The 21,234-nt window shown below is 42.2% G+C and overlaps 1 long non-coding RNA gene across 1 annotated transcript in view; it reads left to right on the top strand.

The window, feature by feature from the left end:
* The window catches only part of LOC106998893 (uncharacterized), a 33,030-nt gene extending 30,452 nt beyond the window's left edge, over window positions 1-2,578 (top strand). Inside the window, exons 2-3 of the long non-coding RNA XR_013418488.1 lie at window positions 749-834; window positions 2,234-2,578. This is a non-coding gene — a long non-coding RNA (uncharacterized LOC106998893). The remainder of the gene's footprint in view (window positions 1-748; window positions 835-2,233) is intronic.
* The last annotated feature ends 18,656 nt before the right edge of the window (window positions 2,579-21,234 follow it).

Raw genomic sequence — 21,234 nt, 5'->3', positions numbered from 1 at the left:
TAGGGGGTGCCAGCAGCCATGGCAGCATGGCAGATGCATGTCCCTAGACATATTTATATGCATGTCTACAGATGGATGAATAAAAGATAGACAAATAGATGGCTGACTGGCTTGTTGGAGAACAAGAGTGGGATACTTTTGTGAAAGTTGTCAGAATAAAAATAGTCACTTGTGTTTTAAAAAAAAAAAAAACTCTGACAAATAGAGCCAAGGAAGGCCATGAAGAGAAGGGTTCACATGCATAAATACTTGGTGACAAAAACTACCACAAAAGACTGCAAAAAACACAACCTTGCACAAAGGCTATCACAACCTTACACAAAAAATACTTCTGTGAGAATATCTGCCCCCAACTGCCTGTCCAAACTTGGACTAGTGTCACCCTTGTTATTGATCCTTGTAACCCAAGGAAAATTATCTTAAAACAATTATGTAATCCTCCTCGTTTTTCATTTAAAAGCCTTTGTCTTTCTTTACCCCCTTGAATATGCATATAGTTTACTATGGCACACACATTGCAATGCTATATTCCTGAATATGTATAGTTTTCTTTTAGAGACTCTGTCTCTGTTTGTTATTTAGGTTGACACTTTTATAAAAGTGGAAACATACTACAGATAATCATGGGTATGCTATCTTGTATGTTACCTGGGCTCTACTCTGTATTCTGGGATTTTGTTAATTGTTCTATATCAGGGTTCATACTTCCCATTGGAGTGTGTATTCTGTTCTTTTCATTGGTTCTTAGGTTGGGTTATCTCAGAAGCAGAAACCAAGACAAGAAAGTTAGTGGAAGCAGTTTATTTGGGAGAACGTCCCAGGAAGCACTGGTAGGTGAATGGAAAAGTGAGGAAGGGAAGGGAAGAAAGCCAGTAAAGGGTGTGCCAGTAAAAGGTGACTTTTGTGGGCCGTAGGAGCAGCTCAGTCCCACCAGGGAACTCTGGGAGGCAGTGCAGAACACATATCAGAGTTACTGCAATTGACAGTGGAGAAATTGGATATTTATCCCACCTGATGTCAGTCATTGCTTGAGCATTGCTGGGAGGAGCATTAACTTCCCAGCACTTTCTGCCTGCCCCTTGAGAGGCCAAATGGGCTTTGCTGATCAAAAGAACACTCAGAGGCTGGGCGTGGCAGCTCACGCCTGTAATCCCAGCACTTTGAGAGACCAAGGCAGGCAGATCACTCGAGGTCAGGAGTTCAAGACCAGCCTGGCCAACATGGTAAAACCCAGTACCTACTAAAAATACAAAAAATTAGCTGGATGTAGTGGTACATGCCTGTAGTCCCAACTACTTGGGAGACTGACGCAGGAGAATTGCTTGAATCTGGGAGGTGGAGGTTGCAGTGAACTGAGATCATGCCACCTGCACTCCAGCCTGGCTGACAGAGCAAGACTCTGTCTCCAAAACAAACAAACAAAAAAAACAGAAAACCCTCAGCTGTAGGTGGTTGCAGTTGGAAGCTCAAAAACCAGATACAGAAATTGTGAATGCTGAGGGGGGTGGGCAGGGCCCCAACAGTGTTGGTATTACTCGGGGATTTTGGATTGTTTTCCCAGTTCAGCCTGGAACCCTAGAGCCTTGCATACTTTTCAGAGCATCAGAGCCATTGCTCACTTCTCTATTTATCCGTTTTCCTCCAGCATTCATTTCCATCATTTCTCAGTCAGAAGATGAGAGAGATACACATATGCACTTAGTATATATATTCTGTCTTGATTTGGAGGTTTTGGTAAGTATACTCAAGATTTTGTTGACTGTCTTGTACGGTTTCTGGGGGCAGCAGTAAAGGTAGGAGTTGAGCCTTCCTGTGTATCTGGCTTCTCCATTCTCTCTAGAAGTTGGTGTTCCCCCCAAGCCCTTCCTGCCAGTCACCTCTCATAGTTTTTAAAGTTATCATATAATGATTTAAAAATGTGTCCACAAATTCTTTGACATTCTTCCTCCAAAGGGCAGAGGCTAATTCCCCTCCTCCTGAGTGTGGGCTGGACCTGATGATTCTCTTCTTTTTAATTAATTAAATTATTTATAGAGATGAGGTCTCGCTATGTTGGCCAGGTTGGTCTTGAACTCCCAGCCTCAAACAATCCTCCTGTCTCGGCCTTCCGAAGTGCTAGGATTACAGGTGTGAGCCACCATACCTGGCCTTGATGATTCTCTTCTAATGAATAAAATACAGTGTAAGTAAGGGTATGTGACCAGCAGATCAAAAGCATCCCGATTCCGCCCAGCTTGAAATCTTGGATCACTGACTCTGAGGGAAGCCAGCTACCCTATTGTGAAGCTACTCACCAACTCTGCAGTGAGATCCACAAGATGATTCTGTGAGCAGTCATGAGGAATGAAAGCCTCTGGATAATAGCCGCACGACAGAGTTAGGAAGAAGATCCTCTAGCACCTGTCAAATCTCTAGACGGTAAAACCTGAGCCAGAATCACCCAGCTAAGCTTCTCCCAGATTCCTGGCTCACAAAAGCTGTGAAAAGAAATGTTTGTTCTTTTAAGCCATTGAGTTTTGAGGTAATTTGTTAAGTGGCAGTAGATAACTATTAATAATAAAATTGTATTGGATTTTTCCATTTCCTAGTTTGGTTCTTTTTGGTAAATTTAAGGTTGGCTTTTAAAAATATTTTTTGCTCTCCTTTTAAAATGTGTAGTTTTTCACCATATTAAACAAGAACTTTGATATCAACTCTTTGCCTCGAATATGGCACGATATGTTAACCTTTGCTTTTCACTTCCTTTTTTTTTTAGAAAGAGGGTCTTGCTCTGTCACCCAGGCTGGAGTGAAGTGATGCATCCTCAGTTCACCGCAACCTCTGCCTCCTGGGCTCAAGCAGTCCTCCCATTTCAGCCTCTTGAGTAGCTGGGACTTCAAGTGCATACCACCACGCCTAGCTAACTTTTGTATGTTTTTTTTTTTTTTTTTTTTTTTTTTAAATAGAGATGGAGTTTTGCCAGGCTGGTCGTGAACTCCTGGACTCAAGCGATCAATCTGCCTTGGTCTCCCAAAGTGCTAGGATTATAGGTGACAGCTACTGCACCTGGCCATTCCTTTTTATTATACGTAGTCATTGGGGATCTGGGGCAACTTTTGTCATTTTGTTTCTGGGACAATAGTGAAGAGGTAATTTATTCAGTGTGTCCTTCCCCCTCACATTTTACCTATAAAGAGAACAATGTGGAGAGGTTAATGCTCTTAATTGATAGAGACACTAACAAGTTCTAGACAAAAAAAGGCTTTAATGTAGCCTCCAAAAACCTCTTCAACATTTGTGGTTTTTTTCCACACCTACTTCTAACAATCCTCTTGGATTCTCTGGATTCTTCGTAACCTCAGTCACGGACACCACTACTGTTCTCTCCTTCTGGTTCATACTGATTAGAAGTGGCTGTTCCTCTGCATCACCAGGTTCATAACCTCAATGTTCTCTGTTCGAAATCTCTTAAGAAATATTTTTTTCCTATAAATTTCACATTTGCATTTTATTTTTAGAAATATTGCATGAAGGACATAGAACAAAGGGCAGAATCTGATGAGTGGGGAGATTATGACCTCGTGAAGTTCAAGCAGAGTCTCTTAACCTAGAAACTAGAGAAAGCAGGTATTCCCTTCGAAGCAACTCTAGCACCTCCATTTTATAATAAGTTAAATCACTTTAAAATTTAAAAAATTATGTTGAAATGTAAGCATGGGAGAACAGAGCTTCAAGACATACTTGATGATTTGAAAAAAAAACTCTTGTAGAAATACACACTTAAAAATGAGAGCACAAACTAGTACATATTCTGTGATAAAAATCATGTAAAAAGGGTGGATATATATGGATATAGATTTGGAACTAAAGAAATGTAAATAGCTATTTTATTTAGGCCTAGACACCACAGGTACATTTTTTGAAACCATAAAAACAAAACCTTTCTGGAAGGAAGATATATAACTACATATGCCTGGGTGGATTTCTGTAAACATACTGCAATGGAGAATTTTTAAAAGTAAATTGGTGCCGGGTGCGGTGGCTCACACCTGTAATCCCAGCACTTTGGGAGGCTGAGGCGGGTGGATCACTTGAGGTCAGGTGTTTGAGACGAGCCTGGCCAACATGGTGAAACCGCATCTCTATTAAAAATACAAAAATCAGCTGGGTGTGGCAGTGCACACCTGTAATCCCAGCCACTTGGGAGGCTGAGGCAGAGAATCACTTGAACCTGGGAGGCGGAGGTTGCAGTAAGCCGAGATTGCGCCACTGCACTCCAGCCTGGGCAACAGAGCAAAACTCAATTTCAAAAAAAGAAAAAAAGTAAATGGGGCTGCGGTTATGAAGGAGAGAGAAAGAGAGCATTCTTTCCTTCTGGCTGATGTGGGTTTGTGAGATAAGACTTCCCTCGTATCTGTTTTAAAACGGTTCTGTGCTTCTTTCCCTCTCCCGCTTGGCCCCCTTTTGCTGTGGTCTGTTTTTCTTCTCCTCTCTTGATAGAAAATCTCCAAATTACTGTGTGACTGATTATTTTGCCTGAACAAAAATAATGATAATAAAACTTCCAAAAACTGAAGTATGGTAAGTTTCAATTTTAAAATCAGACCAACAAGGTGGTGTCTCAAGAGCTGAGCCTGCTGTCACCTTTGGCTTCTAAGAAACAACCAACAGCCTGCCTCAGTCTTCTACGTGTGTTTTCAGCCCTCTGAGTATGGAAATAACCTAAGGCAGGGAGCAAAGGCCATACAATTGAAAGAAATAAATAGGCCTGCTTATTAGGTCTCCCTATAAAACTATTTATGATCTGTTATGCCTCATCTATTAAAGAACGTAATAAGCACCACAGGTCACGTTACAGATGTGCATGTGGTTAACTTTAAAAATGCGGCTGTCTCCAGAAGGAATTCCGTTTGAAGAAGGGCCAGTTGCAGTGTAATGTCAAACTGTTTCCATCTGCCCTGTGGACTGTTGAACACTGATCATTTATGTCAGGGTCGACAAGGCCATTTTCTTCCCTGGGCAGGAAAAAAAAAAAAAAAAAAAGAGGGCAGCGGAGGTATACATCAGGCCAGAGGGAGTAAATCTCTACAGAGAGGACTCTAGCTATGATACGGTAGCTGGGTAGAGGTGACCTTGCAGAAGGCCAGGTGAGTATGTTCAGGAATCTGGGTACACTGTAACAAATGGGAAGTCCTGGCCAGGATGTGTCTGTAGTGGCAAGCTTGTAAAGTGGTATACAGCCCCGCTGTGGCAGTTAATCCCTGACTTGGCATCTTTGGGAGAGCTGAGGTCTTCTATCTTTTTATAAATGAACTGCAGCTCCGGGTGGTCGCAGTGGCTCACACCTGTAATCCCAGCACTTTGGGAGGCCAAGGTGGGCGGATCAAGAGGTCAGGAGTTTCAGACCAGCCTGGCCAATATGGTGAAACCCAGTCTCTACTAAAAATACAAAAATTAGCCAGGCGTAGTGGTGCACACCTGTAGTCCCAGCTACTTGGGAGGCTGAGGCTGGAGAATCGCTTGAACCTGGGAGGCAGAGGTTGCAATGAGCCGAGATCGCGCCACTGACTCCAGCCTGGGCGATGAGTGAGACTCCATCTAAAAAACAAAACAAAACAAAAGAACTGCAGCTCAGTTTCTTATGTTCCATTTCATCCTGTGACCTGACCTCACACTACGTGGGTCAAAATAGATGTCTTTGAAATGCATGTGGTTTCCCTAAGTTATTTTAGTGTCAAAACTTCTGGAATTTGCCTAAAACATAAATCCACATCCCTTTCCACCTTCAGTCTTCATTTTTCACCTTTTCCTTGTAAGTATCAGTATCTATATTTTTTTATTCATGTCTTTTTTTCTTAGCTTTAAATTCTGGGTTTTATGACCCTTGCCTTATTATCACAGATTTCTTCTCTCATATGGCTTCCTGCTTTATTGTCTGTGGGCATACTCGCTACCTCTTCTGAAAAATTCTCTAGAGATTCTACACTAGGTCAGATCTTTGCTACTGGCAGCACAAACTTCATCCCGGCACTCGCATATGGCGGAAGAGACTAGCTGCTTTTCATATGTCAACTCAAAAGATGAGGGGTTTTTGAGGGTAATACCATCGTAAGTGGCTTTCATTTTCTTTGTACTCTAAAATTTTTTTCCAAATGTTCAATAATAAACATTATTTTAATTTACAATTTTAAAAGATGAGATATATATCATGAATAACCTTGGCTTCCTTTCATAAACCACTATGGCTCTATTATTTTATCCAAATCCTTTTTGAAGTTACATATTTTACCCTTTTAACTTATGAGTTCAAGAGCATTATAAATTGCCACTCATGATGAAGTAGTGATGTCTTTGATTTATAAAAGACAAATATCTAAGTTTGTCATTTTAGAGAATTGTACTTCTTTAGTCAAACATTGAATATTAGTCATGATTCTCATAAAACTTGCAAATGAATATAAAACATCTAAGTGCTATTCTCCTTTATTTTTTGTGTCTCTGTGGTAAGTAGTAAAATGAATTATAGCAAAGTCACTAATGTCCTTTTAGCAGACGCTTGCTGGGTGTGGCTACACCAGAGGCTGGCTGTCTTGGTTAGGAGCATATGACATGGAGTCAGTGCGAGCTGGGTTTGTGTCCTCACTTATCACTTCTTACGTCACTGTTTCTTTTTATTTGCATGGAGGGGGTGAGAAACAGGTGTGTGGGGGCAGGAGGAGAGAAGCAAGGGGGCAAATGGAAGGGATGTAGCAAAAGAGAGGATGGAGGTGGGGGAGAAGCAGGTGGGAAGTACCAGGAGGATGAAGTAAGGAAGCAGGTGGGAGGAGAAACAGGAAAGCAAGAGAGGATGGGAAGGTGGTGAGAAGTGAGGGATGGGACCAGGGGAAGAGTAAGAGGTGAGGCCAGCAGGGAAAAGTGAGGGGGCAGGTCCTTTGTCATCTGGAACCAATTTTTCAACATTCTGAGCCTTTTTTTTTCTGACTTGCAAAATAGGGATGATAATAGCACCTACCTCATAAGATTAATAATATGACTGTTATGAGGATTATGTAATATAATCTATGAAATCCAAAGTGAAGGAAACACTACAAGATGCTGTTTCAGTTTCTTCAATAAATAAATTGAAAAGAAAATAAAGATGTTTTGCTCTGGAGGAGGGGAAGAGAGAAAGAGGACGGCAGAGAGAGCAAGCCTGAGTACATAGTACGTTTAGCACTACATTAATTTAAAGTTTTAGCTATTTATATTATGTGCTGTCCAAATTAAACTATACAACAGTTTACCGAAATCAAATAAATGTTCATGACATTCTACTAAGTGCACTTCTAGGTCGTCCTGTCATTCAATGAATGTTACGTTGTACCCGCCAGGCCATTTGGGGTTACAGTGAAAGATAATGACAAACCTCACTCTTGGCCCTGGCTTTGATGATTATTAGATGTGACATCTTGAACAAATAATTGTTCCACTTCTACATTTCCTCAGCTATAAAATTTGGATGAACATAATACCTGCCTCACAAGCTGTTGTGAAGATTCATTACAGCATTAGGTGTAATGTTTAGCACTGTACCTAACACTCAAAAAGTATCAATCAATAAATAAATACCGCTTCCCATTATAGTTATCACAATAATCAACATTTCACCTGCCCTCAATAAGCTTATTATCCAACAGGGGAGATAAGACACATCCGACATGTCCGCAGAGAACTATAGCTCAAGGCCCAAGGTGAGGAATGGTGCAAGCTACATACAGGTGTTGTGGGAACACAGGAGAGAGTGCAGGGATTTGGATACAGGGGACCAAAGTCAGGAGTTTTGTGTACAGACCAGCAACAATTTTTAAAGAGCCACTCCTCTGACTGTAGGAGCCGCAGTCTCTGGGTTTTGAGTTCTCTCTTCAGAGAACTGCAGGGTAAACTGCTGTGAATGCAGACTGGAGATCCCCTGAGATGCCACCATCCCTGCGCTGAGTGTGTCTTCCTGCCTGATGCATTTAAGTTACTGCCATGCAGCAGGCAGTTGATGGAAGCCTGTGAGGAGAAGGGCACTCTGGCTGAGTTGAAAGGGGGCAGATAAATAAAGCTCACCTAAACACTGAGAGAGCCCAAGCATTAGGATAAAGGGAGATCAAGGATTCCTCTGCAGAGGGGTTCAAGGACCTCACTGGGAGGAGGAACGTGAAGTTTCATAGGAAGTTTTCTGAGGTACCTGATTCTCTTTGCCCTCCTGTCTACAGGACTCAGGGCACCAGGGCCAAGAGGTAGTGATACGAGTAGGAGGAGCCCTGGATTTGATTCAAAGGATCGATTTGAGTCCTGACTTCACTACATACAGAGCGGCCTTGGGCAAGTTGCATAACCACACTGGACTGCAATTTCCTCAACCATGAAACGGGTTTAATAATACCTGCCCTCAGTATCTCATGGGAGTATTGTGAGGATTGAGCGAGTCAATGTATATGAAACATGAGTTATTATTGCCGGTGACTTCGGTCTCTTTGTTCTTGACTTTGGATATGCTTTGTGTGTCTTAAAAGGAATTAATCACTCAAGTAAGTATTTCTGCGACTAGCCTTGACCAGGACAGATAAATAGGAAACACGTTTCTTTAAAGGTCATTTGTATTTAGGTATGCTTCAAACATTTTCTTCATTTATTTCTTCCCTCAGGGAAATCCCTGTTCTTTGCATGATAGAATACTTACTCATCTTTTTATAATTCAACATAAATACTGCAATCACTTTAAAGTCACTGGTAGGAAAAGCAGGTTTCTTCTAGACTCCGCCATTTGCTATAAAAGGTAAAAGATGACCTTGTCTGAACTATAGGATGTAATTATTTCAGATTCTGGAAAAAAAAAAACGTTCTTTGAATAAACCATGCCTTTCCTTTGAATGTTTCTTTTTAAGAAAACTGCAAGCTCTAGCAAGAAAGATACCACAAAAATAGAAATGCCAATCTCTAAAGATCCCAAGACACTTTGAAAATAATAAAAAATTAATTTTTTTCAAGCATCCTTAATATGATTAATCTTATTTTAGAGATGAGGCAAGGGAAGCCAACAGAAGTTAAGGGACCTGCCCAAGGTTATAAGCAGCCAAGCCTAGAATAGAAGCTGATTTGGAGCTCAGCACTTCTTCTAATGAAAGGGTCTCAGTTTAGTACAATTACTGAGTTTGAACAATGTCATATGCACTGTGGGAGACATCATCTAAGAGCCCATAATCTACTAGGGACCACCCTCCCAAAAAAAGTATAAAGCAAACAGCAGTGAATACTATAATTAGATGTCAAGATGTCATAAAAGAAGAGAAGGGGAAGAGATTAATTATGACTCAGGCAGAAGGGAAGTCTGGGTATATTTTTACAGAGGAGATGGGATTTGAGCTGAGGCTTTGGGAATGGGTTGGACATGTACAGGAGAACATGGGAAGGGGGACCAAAGGGACGTCATCCTGGGTAGAGTTCTGGTTTGCATCAATAACTAGGGATTGGAAAGCAAAGGAAACACTATTACAAAACAGCAAGTAGAACTGGGTTGTTCACAGAATAGAGATCAGATTGCCAAGGATTTTGAATTCTAAATTGAAGAGGTTGGATTTTGTTAGCCATGATGAGCCATTACTGGCTTCTGGGTAGGTAAGACATAAGATAACTGTTCTAATACAAAATAGCAATACAATACAAAAAAGACACATCCCCTGCTCCCTAAGTAGTCAGTGCTTATCAATAGGCCAAGAAGTGTTAGGAGTAGTAGGAGTAGGATGCTTTGGAGGCACAGACTAGGGGTATCCAAATCAGGGAAGACTTCCTGGAGGAGGTTTTTACTCTAGCTAAGTCTGGAAAATGAATAGAGATTGGTTAGGTAAGTAAAGTACAGAAGTGCATTCTAGGTAGTGACACTTGAAAGGTAAGAACTAGCATGAGAGGTTCAGGGAACAAGCAGCTCCATGTGGCAGGTCACAGCTGTGTGTAGTGGTGGGTGGAGGAAAAAGGATAGGAGACGAAGCCAGAAAGGTCAGTGAGCCTAAAGCATAAGAAATTGTATGTGCTAATTAAGAGAATAAACTTCAACCTGAGAGGTTTTAAAGGGTTTCTAAGTAGAAAAGGGACTCTGTTAGACAGGTGAAGTTCTGTTAAAACAGTTCCATTTCTAGTAAGAGCTTGACCTAGGTCGGTGGCAAGCCATGAGACTAGAACAAAACCATAATTTGGATGGAGAATTCAGACTACACGGAGTGGAATTAAAAATCAAGACAAAGTCAGTGGCCAGGCTTGGTGGCTCACGCCTGTAATCCCAGCCCTTCGGGAAGTCGAGGCAGGTGGATCGCCTGAAGTCAGGAGTTTGAGACCAGCCCAGCCGACATGGTAAAACCCTGTCTCTACTAAAAATACAAAGGTGTGGTGGCAGGCACACGTAATCCCAGCTACTTGGGAGGCTGAGGCAGAAGAATTGCTTGAACCCAGGAGGCCGAGGCTGCAGTGAGCCGAGATTGTGCCACTGCACTTCAGCCTGGGCGGCAGAGTGAGACTCCGTCTCAAAAGAAAAAAAAAAAGTCAACGGCTAAACTATGGGTTTGTACTAAGGGCTTTGGGATTTTAAAGAAAAACATGAAGCCTGGAGCATGATGCCAGGCAGGCTTCCCTGAATGGGGTATGGCTTGCATGAGGAGGGCATTCTGGGTAAGCGCCACAAGGCAGGAGAGGAGAGGCATTCTAGGCAAGCACCACAGGGCAGGTGGGGAGAGGTATTCTGGGTAAGCACCGCAGGGCAGGTGGGGAGAGGTATTCTGGGTAAGCACTGCAGGGCAGGTGGGGAGAGGTATTCTGGGTAAGCACCGCAGGGCAGGTGGGGAGAGGTATTCTGGGTAAGTACCACAGGGCAGGTTGGGAGAGGCATTCTAGGCAAGCACCACAGGGGAGGTGGGGGGAGGCATTCTGGGTAAGCAGCACAGGGCAGGTGGGGAGAGGTATTCTGGGTAAGCACCACAGGGCAGGTGGGAAGAAGAATTCTGGGGAAGCACCACAGAACAGGTGAGGTGAGGCAAAGCCAAGTTCCATGTTTGTGAGGAGAAAGGGCTGTATTGGTGGAAAGTTTGTATTATCCTATGAATAGTAGTATGGTAGGCTGGCTTATAGACGACTTTGATAGGAGTAAGACTAAGTGAAATAAACAAGAAACTCACTGGAAACTTTTGAACAGAGTTTCATAAAATGACATAAAATGACATGACTCAGGGTATTTTAGTTTAGTTGCAGGTATTCGGGGTGGTTTAGGAGATGGAGAGAATGTCTGCTTATCCTGAAAAATCTGGCTTCAAGCTGTGGAGCCTTTCAAGTTCTCTATATCATTGTATTTTTTTTTAAGGGATGGCAATGAAATAAACATTTTTTTCCTACCACTCAGTTATAGTCTTATAGTATTAGCTATCACTGGCTAATCTAAGTCATATAATTGATGAAAGAAATGGAATATTCCTAGAAAGCTAACTTTCTGTGGCATTAGGGCACTCGGCAGGCTTGCAGGGGCCACCTGTTTTTAACTTTGGTGAAGAAAGATTGCATATACCTCAGCGAATTTTCATGGGACCAGTCTGGGTATCCCTGATGAATTACTGTGTGGCAACTTTAAATCCAAGTTACTGTGCTAAGGCACTCGCATGGGCTCAATAGCGAAACAAGGGAAGCCCAAAGGCACATGGAAGGAGAATGCAGTGAGTAAAAGAGAGACAGTCAAGCAAGAAAGAGTTTAGAAACTGAGTAACTGCATATATCTGTGACCTGGATAGCCAGGAGTGATAGGCCTATGGTGGTAAGATTCTTAAATCATGGCTTGGACCTGGGGAAGTAATAGTATATACTTCCCCTTATCTGCTTCACTGGGGCTAGAAGAGCTCAAAGACTTAGAGCACAGCCAGACGTATAGTGGAATAGAAAAGGAATATACACTTATTAGAGAAATAAGAGGAGAGAGACCCAGGCAGATGGAGGAACACAGATCTAAGGATCTCTGAGTAAAATATCTCCTATGCCCACCATATATTTAGTTGCTGCTTCAAGTCATCGGCTTGTTTTTACGAGTAGCTTTGTTGCACTCAGGGTGTCTGGCCTGAGGGTATGTGACGTTTAGGATTTAATGCTGATGAAAGATATGAGAGATGATGGTGGTTCTATGTCCTCAGAGTATTCCACTTCTAAGCATCATTTAAAACAGTTGCCCCCTCCTTAAAATTTTCTCCTCTCTTGATTGTGTGATACCATGAGCTTCCTGTTCCGGTGACTTTTTTTTTTTTTTTTTTTTTTTTTTAAGACAAGGTCTCACCACTTAGTCACCCAGGCTGGAGTGCAGTGGCACAATCATCATGACTCACTGCAGCCCTGACCTCCTAGGCTCAGGTGATCCTCCCACCTCAGCCTCCTCACCTCAGCCTCTTGAATACCTGGGACTACAGTTGTGCACTACTACTCCTGGCTAATTTTTTAAGTTTTTTTTTTTTTTTTTTTTTTTTTTTTTTTTTTATAGAGACAGGGTCTCCCTATGTTGCCCAGGCTAGTGTCAAACTCCTGGGTTCAAGTGATCTTCCTGCCTTAGCCTCCCAAAGTGCTGGAATTACAGGCATAAGCCACCATGCCTGGCCTAGTGGCTCCTTTTTAATTTCATTTGCTGCCTCTTTGTCCTCTACCTAACTTCCAAATATTGGAGTTCCATCGCAGGGCCTCTTCTCTAGCTATCCAATCTCTGCAGGTAAGCTCATCCAGGCTCCCAGTTTAAACATTTTATATATATATATATACACACACATACATACACACACCCAGAAGACCCCCATATCTACAGTTCTGGCCACTCCCTAGAGTTCCTGACTCATGTATCTAAATGTGTACTTGATGTTTCCGTTTGGATGTCACACAGATATTTCAGATTTTATGAGTATAAAATTACACTTTTCATTTTTCTGCTTAATCTTGTCTCTTTTATCCCCAGTTAAATGTTACCACCATCCACGCAGTTGCTCAAGCAAGATCATCCGTGATCCCTTCTTTTGCTTCACTCAATTCATTAGCAAGTACAGACCATTCTACTTTTTTTCCTTTGTTTGTTTTTTGAGACGGAGTTTTGCTCTGTTGCCCAGGCTGGAGTGAAGTGGCATGATCTCGGCTCACTGCAACCTCCACCCTCCAGGTTCAAACAATTCTCCTGCCTCTGCCTCCCAAGTAGCCGGGATTGCAGGCACCTGCTACCATACACAGCTAACTTTTTTATTTTTAGTAGAGACGGGGTTTCACCATGTTGGTCAGGCTGGTCTTGAGCTCCTGACCTCAGGTGATCTACCCACCTCGGCCTCCTAAAGTTCTAGGAATACAGGCGTGAGTTACTGCGCCCGGCCCCATTCTGCTTTTAAAATACATCCCAACCTGCCCATTTCTTTTCATCACCTCTGTTAATATCACAGTACAAGCCTTCATCTTCTGTGATGTGGACTCCTGCTTTGCATGTCTACCCAGGCTTCACCAAGAAGCATGTAGCATAACATTCTCATTATGGTCTGCAAGTCTGCATTGTCTGCCCATTCCTACAAGTTCAAACCCATCTTGCTTTACTTTCCTGCTTGCCCACCCCCTTTCAGATCTTTTTTTTTTCAGTTTCTCTAACATGTGCACATTCTTGATTGAGTTCCCTGGAAATGGTTTAGGGGCAAGGTAGGGATGATCTGGAAGGAGTGAGGGCATGAGAAGAGTGGAAAGAAAAGGAAAAGACAAAACCAAGTGCATTATTTTGAGATTGCTGTTTTGGGCAATAAGGCTCTATTCTGCTGAGATCCCCCAAAAGGTATATAGAATGCCTTCCAGAGATGTGAACCTAAAGGACAGGAGACTGGGACACTGTCTACCAGCTCCTGTCCCTGACAATTGAGGGTTGTTTGGGGGGCATTAGCACAAGCTGCCCTGTGGCACTATCAGAGAAAGTAGAAAGAAGCTCAGAAGCTTGAGGTGGGTGGCCATCAGCTGGAGGTGAGTTTGGGCTTTCAGGGAGCTATTCATCACAGCTGTGGCTGAAAACAGGAAGGCTGAGGGGCTGCTATGAGAGGCTACTCCAAGCTCTTTCTTGTGTTGGTGGCTGCTTACATGCTGTTCTCTTGGCCTCCATGGACTTCTCTTCATCCCAACTCTGTGAGTAGCTGGAGTCCTCCCATCCTTTAGAGCTCAGTTTAAATAGCATTTCCTCAGAGATACCTTCCCTGTTCTGCCAATCTAAATTATATTTCCACTGGTGGTCTCCATCACAGTACCTTCAGGACATATGCCAGGATTTGTGATGATATATTTTTGTGTTACATGTTATGTCTGTCATCCACATGAGTCTGTAACTCCCTCTTTTGTTTCTCTCTGAACATCCAGAGCCTGACATTATATCTGGCAAATAGTAGGTCCACAACTAATGAATGAAAGAGAAAAAGCTATACGCCTGAATATGTAGCCCAGAAACCTGTCTCAAGTCCATCTTTTGGCAGCACAGGCAGGGGGCCTTGTTCTCCATCAAGCCTGCCTAGCTGTTGAAAGAGCTCAGGTTTTCTGGGCCATAACTGGGGCAATAGTGGGAGAAGTTTTAGGGCACCGTATGAACAGGGGAGGATTTGACAAGTGTTCGTGGAGCTTTCACTGTGGGTCAGACCCTGTCTAGGCGAAGGGGATAGGAAAATTGTGAAGACCCAGTACCTGTTCTCATAGAGTGGTCATGGGAATCAAAGGAACTTACAAGTGGCAAACCGATTGGAAGACTGTAAAGCATTAGGCAATGTGAAGCCTTTTGATGGTGAAAGGCTGGGCTAGGCCAGGCACAGTGGCTCATGCCTGTAATCCCAGCCACTCAGGAGGGTGAAGCAGGAGACTCGCTTGAACCCAGGAGGCAGAGGTTGCAGTGAGCCAAGATTGTGCCCCTGCGCTCCTTGGGCAACAAGAGTGAAACTCCGTCTCAAGAAGTTTCACTTCTTGAGTTGGGCCAGATAGTTCTAAGGAGATTTCTGGCTTTTAATCTAAGGCATTTGTTATCAAGTGGGGCAGGGAGGATGAGTGTGTTGAGATCTGAGGGAGATTCTTGAACTATTTAAAGTAACGGGGTGCTTGAAAATAGTTTTGCTCACAGCTCTCAAGAGCTGTCTAGCACTTTGGACGATGGTTTCAGATATAGAGAGCAGCTGTGCAGTTCCCAAGCCAGGTAAGACTTTGGTTCTGTGCCACTTTCTCTATGGTAAGTGAGTAGCTAGGTAGGATTAAATTTGATATGCTTTCTTTAAATTTTCAGCTCATGACTTGATACATTTTTCTTTGTAGTAATAGCCAAAAATGAATGGTAACATTGAACAAAATTTGGTATAATTTATCTCTAAACTTGCAACTGAAAAGTAAATTTTCACATTAAATATGTTCTGTGGTAACATCTACTTTAACTACAGTATCTACTAATACAGAATCTGAGTGTTAGAAAGACCCTGAGAAATAAATGTATTCATTGCCCCATGTCTCTGAGTCTCCTAAACTGCTGCTCAATGTGGACTCTCCATTCATGTCTAAGTGTTCAGAACATCCCAGGAATTCAAAGAGGTAACATTCTGAAAGCATTGGCAGGTCATCAAGGGATAGTGGAATGAGTAAGGCCTGGGAATTGGGAGACTTGGTTTCCAGTTCCACTCAGCCACTACCTGCTGTGCAGTCACAGGGACAAATGCCTCTGGTCTCAGTTTCTCTAGTTGTAAAGGGTTACCTGACTTTTCAGATTTAATTGTTCATGGAAGACACAGAGAGACAGTACAGTACATTTATTAAGAGCTTGGTTCCTGGAGCCAGACTGTCTGGATTCAAGTCTGTGCTTGAGAGAGTGTTGGCCTAGAAGATCTAGAAGCCCTAAACACACATGGATGCTGAAATAAATATGTGCGGCTCAAAATATTTGAATAAAAATAATAGTAATTTTGACTATTATATTAACAGTAGTGTCAAGTATTGGTGTAAGTTGTATTGGAATATAACAATAGTGTTAGGGTAGTATTGGTAGCACCCTGGGGTCCCAAAAAAATGTAAGCTTCTGTTTCTTTAGGAAATTGACTTTATTTTTCCTTTTAAATAAAGAGGAAAGGGTCCTCCCCAAGATTTTTTTTTTTTTCTTTGCAGTCCTAATTGTTTTGCAGCATTGGAAAAACAAATCAAATATTTAATTTTTTAGTGTTTTAAGTATATTCTCTTTCTTCTGAAGTGGTACAATCATTAAGAAAATGTCCTCAGTTAGATCCCCCTGCAACCTTCACTAGATATGCCACCAGTGAAAAACATTTACCTAAATGGAAACTTTCAAAAAATTTAAATCAGTAAGAAATTAAATTCAAACTAATTTCAAAGGTGATGACTATGTAAGTGTTTGAACTCAGGCCTCCAATAGAGAAGTGTGGTAGGGAGGAGAGTGATAGCAAACCCTCTCCTCTTCACCATGCAGGGGAGGAAAAACATCTTTAGCTCCCCCTCCCTAGGTGCGTGGCTGAAGTCCCTGTTACATAAGACAGATTAGCAGAGAAAATTCGACACATTTCGTTAATGTAGGTTTTATGTGACATGAGTCTTCATAGGGAAATGAAAACCCGAGCAGTTAAATATATGTGTGTGTGTGTGTGTGTGTGTGTGTGTGTGTGTGTGTGTGTATCTCAGGTTTAATGAAGAGTGGACAGTTGTGGAGCAATATGATTGGGCAAAACAGTGTGATCTGATGGTAAAAACCAAAGCAAACTTAGCAAGGCCTGTTAGTTCAGATTCTTCTCTGTGATGTTGTGTTTGGAGATAAGGATGCTCCTTTCCTGTGGACATAGCGAGGGCATCTCTAAAGTGAGGATCTTAGGACCTGCTTCAGGGTAAGGTCAGAAAGTCTCCCCTGGGTTTTATGATCAGCTACAGGAGAAAAGGGTAGGAGAAGGTCGGAGAGACTTTACTGCTTCTGCTTTTTCTCAAATGCCAAGGTGCCATTTTTGGGGGTAGCGTGTCCTCAACCCCATTACTCATTTCCCACAAACTGGGAAATTTTGAGTTGACTGTAAGGAAATATCGAGTTCTCACCGAGGGGCTCAGTCATGAAAAAGGAGGTACTGTAATTTTGTTTGATTCCATACAGCATATAAAAGAATGATCTAGAAAACTTCCCTGCTCTCAGGTTTGTGAGCCTAAGCACACAGCTTCAGGTTGCCCCTGCTCGTTTCATTCTTGCTTTCTGGGCATAGCCCTGTCTGCAGCAGCCCCTGAATGTGGCCTAAAAGGCAAAAAAGTACAACATCCCAGTGGGCTTTCTCAGCCCTGTACAATTACGTATATAGGCGACCTCCAGCCTCATTCACCCTCTCCCAGCATTTCTGCATTCTGGTTTCAGTTCACCTCCTAGGGTCCTCGACAAATCAGTTTCCATCTTTGCAGCCACAGACCCTCGCCCAGAAAGTTGTAGTGTGGTTTTGTGTACTGTCTCTTCAGTTTCAAGAGCCATCCATTTGAAGGTGTGCTGGAGTTCTGCTTCTTTCCTACTTTTCTCCACATCTTGCACAGACAGAAGTGTGTTGAGGATGACTCCTCCACCCTCCCCCATATTCCCAATCCTATAAGTTGGGTTGCAAAGAGCTGTTTTCCCCAGGCAGGGAACTCTGCCTATCGTATTGATTTCTTTGGTTGTCTGGAGAAAAAATGCAAAATAGTGCATCCACCCTTTCCCGTTTCTCTTCCAGGCAGCAGCTGGTGGGTGCAGTGACCCCAGCCTCAGAGCTGCTTTGGGCAGCTTCTGACCTCTTCTCGCTACATAGACTCCATCAGTTCTGTTGTGAGCTGCATGTTGCAGAAATCTCATCTGTCCTATTTGGAGAGAAAGATTTAAATGCTTGAAGAAAGGTTATAAAGCATTCCTTTTTCCTAGTGACACAGCATTCAATCACATTCAGCTCCTGCTAGTTTTGGGAGAGGCAGCTTAACAGAGTAGAGTTCTAAGAAGAATGCTGTGTTTTGTAGACACAGATTGCCTCCCTGGAGATTCAAGGGAATGCCTTAGGCCATAATAGCCTGGAGGCCAAGAAGAAATTTCTGCCCTGGAATAACAATTGGTCATTGAGCTCTGATTTTGACTGGGTTGTTCTCCCTTCTACTGTGCTGCCCTCCACTTCTTCCCCGTCACCTAATCCAGAACAGACACTCTGGTAGCATGGATAGCCGGGGAAGGAGACTGCCAATGAGCAGAGACAGCAGAGGACAGGGGTCTAAAGTTGAGTCCATTTGCCCATTTTGGGGGTATAAATTGTGGACCAGTTGCAAGAATGTGTAACAGAATACACATTTGGGATTTGTGGTCACTGAGATAATAATAGCTGATACTTTATAATGTTTTCCATGTAACAGACTGTATGAAGTGCTTCACTTATAGAAATTATTTTATCATTATAATAAGTCTTCAAAGTGCTTCCTCTTACTTTCCTTTCTTTTCTTGTCTTTGGAGACAGGGTCTCACTCTGTTGCCCAGGCAAGTGCAGTGGCAGGGTCATACATAGCTCACTGCAGCCTTGAACTCATGGGCTCAAGTGGCCTGCCTGCATCAGCCTCCTGAGTAGCTGAGACCACAAGTGTGCACTACCATGCCAAAATAATTTTATTTTATTCTATTTTTTTTTTTTTTTTTGTAGAGGCGGGGGTCTTGCTATGTTACCCAGGCTGGTCTTAAACTCCTGGCCTCAAGCAATCTTCCTGTCTCAGCGCCCCCAGTAGTTAGGACTACAGGTGTACATCACCACGCCTGGCTAATTTTTATCTTATTTTATTTTTTGTAGAGACAGGGTTTGGCTGTGTTGCCCAGGCTGGTCTCAAACTTCTGGCCTTAAGCCATCCTCTGGCCTTGGCCTCCTAAAGTATTGGGATTACAGGTGGGAGCCACTCTATCTGGCTGAGATGGTTGATTTTATTATTATCCTCATTTTATAGTTGAGGAAACTAAAACTTGGAGAGGTTAAGTAACTCGTGTAAGAGCACACAATTAGTAAGTTATCTAAGTACAGTTCAAATCCTGCTCTGGTGTCTATACTTTTAATCACAGCACTATACTCTGACTTTTCCAGGAGATTGTTAGTTTAACAATCTCTAAGGTTCCCAATCTTTGTTTTATGGGTTAGAGACACAAGAAATTTGGAGGCCTAGGAGGCTACTCCTAGTGTTATGCAGGGCTGTTGACAAAAAGAACCCATTGCGCAGAAGAGTTGAGATGAATTATAATTTTGATCTGAAAATGAAATGAAATAAAATAAAGTAGAGGAAAACCAGAAAATATTGACTAGGGAAGGAAGATGAAAATAAGAGAAAAAAGGGAAGGATAGTGAAACTACATTTATTCATTTGGTTACTAAATGAGTGTCTCTTACATGCCAGGCAATGTGTTGAGCCTTGTGCTAGACACTGGAAACTAAGGGCTTACAAAAAAAGAAGACACACTTTTGCCTCTGGGAAACTTTTACAGGTTGAACATCCTAATATGAAAATCCAAAATCCAAAATGCTCCAAAATCTGAAAGTTTTAAAGTACCAACATGAGCCACAAGTAGAAAATGTCACATCTGACCTCATGTGGTGGGTCATACTCAAAACACAGTCAAAACTTTGAGTCATGTACAAAATTACTTAAAATATTGTATAAAATTACCTTCAGATTATGTATATAAGGTACATGTGAAACATAAATGAATTTTCTTTAGACTTGGGTCCCATCTCCAAGATATCTCATTATATGTATGGAAATGTTCCAAAATCCAAAAATACCTGAAATCTGAAACTCTTCTGGTCCTAAGCATTACAGATAGGAGATACTTAACCTGTAGTTTACGGGGGAGGGGGAGGGGTGGGTGACCTTCATCAAATAGCCTCATACATAAATTTCAAATTATAACCCCTATTTAGTGCTATGAAGGAAACATTCACAGGGCTTAAAATAGCATAATAGGGGCCTGACCTAGTCTGCCTCCTGGTTAAGATGTGTAGGACAGAGATTTGATGAATTGCCTCTCTTAGGGGAAAGTGAAGTTGATTCTGATATTCTTGAGTGAATAAAACTTGCAGACAAGATAGTCATCTTAGTGTTTCATTAGAAAAAGTTTGACAAGGAACCATAATGGGCATGATTTTGGCCTTTAAACTCTCTTCTCCTTCCCCTACTTGTTCAAATTTTAACCTATTTCTTCTGGCCCAGTGTCCCTTTCTCTACACTGTACCTCCTAAGCCACTGTCATTTCCTCATCGGTAACAGTTTTTCCTTGGGTAATTGTCTACCGAAGGGTTCATTTGTCAACAAGTCCACTCTCATGCCTCAGCTTGGCAAAAACATCTGGGAACCAGTTGTCTAACCTAAATTTCCCTCCATCCTTCTGTGTACCCCTGGAAGGTTTACCTGAACCAAAAGGCTGCAATATTCTTCATTGCTTATTAGACTCATTCTCTGAGTCTCATTTTATATTTTTATTTTATTTTTTGAGACAGGGTCTCACTCTGCTGCCCAGGCTAGAGTGCCATCACCTTCCCGGGCTCGACCTTTTTGGGCTCAGCTGATTCTCCCACCCCAGATTCCTGAGTAGCTGGGGCTGCAGGTGAATGCCACCATGCCCAAATTTTTTTTTTTTTTTTAAGAGAAGAAGTTTTGCCATGTTGCCTTGGCTGGTTTCGAAGTCCTGGGCTTAAGGAATCCATCCACCTTGGCCTCCCAAAATGCTAGGATAACAGGCGTGAGCCACCAGGCCTGGCTCTGTCTCTAGATTGAAGACTATTTTGGCATTATTTTTTTCACCACATACACAATGTATACTTTGTTACAGAGAAAAATGCATGAAGTAAATCCCATTTCTTTTATTCTCCCTTCACTCCACAATGGGAAAGATTGGAACACTCAGAATTCTAAGATAGTGATAAAACAAGTAATTGTAGAGCAGTCCAGAATATCTTATGTCATAGTTAATACTGACTTTGTATGTTACAGGTAATATTGCTTTTCAAACTGATATTTTTGAAGGTCAAAAAAATCTGACTAGCTTATAGTGCTTTAGACATTAGGAGTTATATTTAGTTGAAAATTAGGAGAATGGTTATTTTTACCACTACTATGCTACAACTGCTCTTTGCCAAGGATATTCTTCATGTGGACATGGAGTGATACCCAAAATGTTAGGTCATTGCCTCTTGACAGAGGCTTCTTGTGTTTAGATTT

Source organism: Macaca mulatta, chromosome 6 (genome assembly GCF_049350105.2).
Source record: "Macaca mulatta isolate MMU2019108-1 chromosome 6, T2T-MMU8v2.0, whole genome shotgun sequence".
Taxonomy (NCBI): Eukaryota; Metazoa; Chordata; class Mammalia; order Primates; family Cercopithecidae; genus Macaca; species Macaca mulatta.
The sequence above is the reverse complement of the archived record's forward strand: the minus strand, read 5'-3'. Positions and strand labels throughout refer to the sequence as shown.